This window comes from Rhinopithecus bieti, unplaced genomic scaffold (genome assembly GCF_001698545.2).
Source record: "Rhinopithecus bieti isolate Rb0 unplaced genomic scaffold, ASM169854v2 scaffold_20150, whole genome shotgun sequence".
Lineage (NCBI taxonomy): Eukaryota > Metazoa > Chordata > Mammalia > Primates > Cercopithecidae > Rhinopithecus > Rhinopithecus bieti.
In genome coordinates, this window is record NW_016810565.1 from 3,571,261 (window position 1) to 3,576,045 (window position 4,785).

The 4,785-nt window shown below is 57.0% G+C and overlaps 1 long non-coding RNA gene across 1 annotated transcript; it reads left to right on the plus strand.

Annotated features, from left to right (window-relative positions):
- Window positions 1–1,199: 1,199 nt before the first annotated feature.
- On the plus strand, window positions 1,200–4,442 carry LOC108542304 (uncharacterized). Its single transcript, XR_001889229.1, has 3 exons — window positions 1,200–1,326; window positions 4,067–4,178; window positions 4,406–4,442. It is a non-coding gene; the product is annotated as an uncharacterized LOC108542304 (long non-coding RNA).
- The last annotated feature ends 343 nt before the right edge of the window (window positions 4,443–4,785 follow it).

The following is a 4,785-nucleotide window of genomic DNA, read 5'->3' on the forward strand; positions in this document are numbered from 1 at the left end:
CCCTCCTGAGGGAGATGACAGCAGGGACTCCACCAGGGTCTTCTCCATGCCCCTCATCCTCATGCTGAGGGAAGGGTCTGGGCCCAGATCCAGCTACACTCTGGGTCCCCTACACCTTCCGAGGGTAGCAGAGTCCTGGGGGCACCCCCACCCCATCTTGTGTGAAATGGGTATGTGTGGGTCCCATTCACGCCTCTGCCTCTATCCTCCCCGCCGGGCCCCTCCCTTCTCCAAACCTCAGCGCCCCATCCCCCACCCAGTGCCTCCCTCCATGCATTTTCCTTGCTCCAAGGAGGAGAAAGGCCCACTCTCATGATTGTATGCTGACTTCTGATGTGAAGCCACTTTCTCTGCCTCTTCTACCTGCCTTCCTGCCTCTCCTGCTCCCACCACGTCCTCCCAGGGACACAGTCAGCTTGTTCCCGACTCTGGGCCTTTGTTCCTGCTGTGCCCCTTGCCAGGAGCACCCCTTCCCACTCTCGAATAGTTTGTGGGGACTCACTTGGGTTAGAGGCTACACCATTGTCGCCCATCCTGCTGCGGTCTTCCTTCCAGCGTTATTCTTATTGGCATGTTTGCCTGTCAGCCTGTGGGATGGGCATTGCTGGTGTATGCATGAAGCTTCAGACCCTGCAGTCATTCAGCTTGTTGAATAAATCAAATTAAAATTTTGATTCTGGTGGGAGGGACTCCTGAATTTCGGGACATGTATCCTGCAGTGGATTCCAGGAGTAAAACCATAAGGTTATATTGGCCTCATACCTTCTCCCCCGAATAGATTTTTTGATTGAGGAAATGGTTTTATGTTTTCTTTAAAAATTATTATTATTATTGTTATTTTTCTTAAAGAAACAAGGTCTCCCTCTGTCATCCAGGCTGTGGTGTGGTGGCACAATCATAGCTCACTGCAGTCTTGAACTCCTGGGCTCAAGGGACTTTCCTGCCTCAGCCTCCTGGGTAGCTAGGACTACAGGCATAGCCACTGTGCCCAGGAAATTTTTTCTTTTTTTTTGTAGAGATGAGGTCTGCCAATTTTGTCAGGCTGGGCTCAAACTCCTGGCCTCAAGCGACCCTCCCTCCTCAGCCTCCCAAAGTGCTGGGACTACAGGTATGAGCCACCACACTGGGCCAGTTTAATGTTTTCTGATTAAGAGCCCTCATACTTTCTCTTCCATTTCAGACGTCCAGTTCCATTCTGCCTACTGGAAAACGACTGCCTGTGGAAAGGGCAGAGGAAGGTCCACTTCCCCTCGCAGGCCCTGGAGTGCCCCACAACTGCCTGAAACTGGGGGCTTCCAGTTACAACCTCATCTGGGAAAGAAAGGGGTGAGGAAAGCTGTTGAGAAGGAAGTTTAGGATTCTTGGTCAGGGAGTGGGTGGTGCTGGCAGATCAGGGCCAGGGCTGGGACCCTCCTAGGGGAGTGTTTCTGGATCCGGGCTGTAGCTGCAGGAAAGCGGAGTGGACACTGAGTCCTCGCCCCTGTCCCTGACCTCTCTGTCCAGGTTGCACGTTGCCCCTTGGCCAGGTGTTCCATTTGGGCTGCTGGCAAGGGAACCAGGCACAGGCATCCCTGCCCTCTAGCTCTGAGATCCAAGTCCCTGGGGCTGGCCTAAGGAAGCTAAAAATCTCAAGGTCCCCTGGTGTGAGACCCAGCTGGTCATTCTACCCGACCTAAGAGTGTAACTAAGGCCTTCCCACTGCCTGGACTCTTCTTCTCCAGACCCCTCTTCATTTCTTCCTCCTCCAGGGCAAAGGTGTCATACCTCCAGGGGCCATGCGTGGCCTTTTGGCTCCTTCTTCACCAATAGATAGTTCTTCCTTTGGCTAAGTTGAGATCTGCTCTGTAACTCCTCTACCTTCACCCTAGCCCTGGTGTTGTCCACAGGGGCCACAGAGAACAAGTCAGATCTGCTTAGCCTTGCAGGTTAAATACCTCCAGCTCTTTCTGCCTCCCTTACTGGCTTCTACTGGAAACTCTCCCAGCAGCATGGCCTCTGAGGTCATGTTTAAAGTCATTTACAGTGAAGATCATGGCTGCACTCGAGTCATCTTGGGTCTAGGACATCCCTGCAGACTCAGTGCCTCTCAGATCCCCGGCATCCTCATCCGTAAAATGGGGACAAGAGCCCCTCCATCTCCTTCTCTTCCCTCCTTCCCTCACTCTTGGGTTGATCTTCTGCCTCTTCTAAGGAGACTAGAGGCAGGAGCCTGGACAACAGCTGCGCCTGGCTCTGTGAGGGAGGCGAGGGAGCGGTGTGGGCAGGGATGCCAGGCCTCGGGTCAGCAGGGAGGGCTGCTCGGCAGACGTGGGCCTCGCAGGAAGGGTCAGGCCTTCTGGTGGCCCCAGCTCGGAGCCTGAGGCCCTCCATGTGGCCCCTCCCTGGGGGCCTCCTACAGTGTCCTCTCCTCAAGACTGTGACTTGAGCTGAGGGCCAAAGGAGAAGTTAGGGGCACTGCCGGGGCCTGGCACAGGACTGCGGGCCTGCCTTGCACAATGTTCTCCTCGTACTGCATCCCAGCCTCCCTGGCTGACTGGCACCCGCTCCGTGCTGCATCCCCTGCACTGGGCGTGCCAGGAGGGCAGGGCCTCCCTGACCTTTTCCAGGCCCTGCTGCCAGCCCAGCCCAGGCTGAGGAGTCCTGCAGGACATGTGCTCCTGGGCTCTGAGAATCTGTGATAGTGCCTGTGACATGCTGGTCAACCTCATACAACAGGCTAGGCCACACACAAGCCCTGGCCTGTGCGACCTGGGGGCGCAGATGCAGGCATACCCACATGAGGGGCTGACAAGCACCAGTCCTGTCAGGCGAGTCCCGGATCCAGCACCAAGCACGGGGCGGGCACGTGGGACAGGCTCCTGTGCCAGCCCTGCTGAGGCCTCGCAGACTGCATCCCCATCCCCAGACTGCTTGGGTGCCAGGGGCCGGAGATGGGACTCGAACCCAGACCACCTGCTTCCTGAGTCCATTCACTATATGCCACCTAATTCAGGAGTGAAGCCCCTGCCCTGAGGGATTACTCACTTTCCAGCAGCGGAGGAGGGGCCCTGGGCCTCATTACCTGGGCCGGACGGCTCAGAGAGGTGAGGGGACTGGTCAGGAGTGCACAGCTAGGGAGCGCCCAATAGGGCTGAACCAGGAGCCTGGGCAGCCTGGCGACGGGGGCTTCTGTACTTGCTCTCCTTTGTTCACTCAGCAGTGGTCTGACCCCAGGACCAGCCGTGTGGAAGTCCCAGGCTGCCCCTAGGCTCAGGTGCCTCTGCCCTTGCTCCTGCACAGACCTGGACACATTCCTTCAGCTTTCTGAGCCTCTGTTTCTCTGCCTGTCACAGGGCTGGGATCCCCTACACAGCATCATGGTACAGATCAAAAACTCTGGAGGGGGCCCAGGAAGGTACCTGCAGAGGTCCCATCCCATCCCCTCTGCCTCACCTGGCAGTTTGGAGCATCCCCAGCCTCTTGAAGGAAGACGCGCTCCAGGCAGGGCACTGTGTGTGCTGGGACTCACAGGGGCAGCCTGGCAGGATAGTGCACCAGGACAGAGGGCCCGGCAGCTTTCCTGCTCAGCTTCAAACTCTTCTGGGAGCCTCTAACCCCAGAGGATCCCACTTGCTGTGCTTCAGGCTTTGCTCAAACTTGCAGCTGCCCCATGGTGTCCCACTCCAGTAATGGGCCTGCACACCCTTTGAGCCCTCCCGGCCAGATGCTCTGCTCTGGCACTCCTGTTCACATGTGAGAGGCCTGGGAGCCAGGGGTGGAGGGACATGGCACAGAGGCCCGGAGACGGGAGGGCTTGGGCTGCAAGCCTCAGGGAGCCAGGCCCGTGCCAACCCTGCTTGGATAGAGGAAGGTGGCAGAGGCAGCCAGCTGTGCAGGAAAGGGGGCATCACAGGGGTCCTGGAAAGCCCCCCCACAGCTGCACTGCTTCCTTGGAGTGAAGAGTTGGGGAGTGCACACAGATGCCACCACGGGGGTGGGCAGGGCCTTCACCATGATGGGAAGGTGGCTGCCTTTGCTTGGCGGCAGTGGGGACCTCTGTGCACACACATCTTTTTGCATCACACAGGTCACATGTGAGTCACATCAGAGAGCCACATGTCTCCAGGTGGGAAGCCAGGGCTTACTTGGACAGCCCCTCCAGTTTGTCTGGGCTGTGATAATTTCCCAGCTATGCTGTGGTGAGTGATGCTGCTGTCCCCATCTGGGGCTAATCATCTTCCTCTTCTTAGTGGGCGGTTTTCTGGGGCAGAGTCCCCAAAGCAGGGCAAACAGAGGTTTGGGCTAAGCCTCCTGGACGCCCTGCCTGCCCCACAGTCAGGTGACTGCCAAGGAGCTGACAGGGCTATCTTCATTTCCCAGCTTGGAATGTCATGCACAGCTTTTCTCTTTTTCTGTCCCAACCTAGAAATGTTCACACACCTGGTCTGCAGCCAACAGCTGGGATGCCGTTCTCCAGGTGCCAGGAAGGTAGCCTGGGAACATTCAGGGGAAGGAGGGTTTTACTTGACTTGCTTGTGCTGGCTAAGAGCCTGACACTGTGTAGGGGTGTAACAAAGCAGCAGACAAGTGTCTGGGGCCCCAGGGACGTGGAGCTCCTCTCTACTGTCTGCACTCTCTGGCTGGGGGGGTCACAAGCAAGTGACAGCCACTTGCTTCCCCTAAGCATGACTGTATCCCATGGACATTGCGAATCTTATAACAGACCACGTATGTATTTTTGCTTTGGCCGCTAGGGAGCTCAGTGCCAAAATGGGAGCCGTTGCAGGAATTGTATTCTTATCGCTT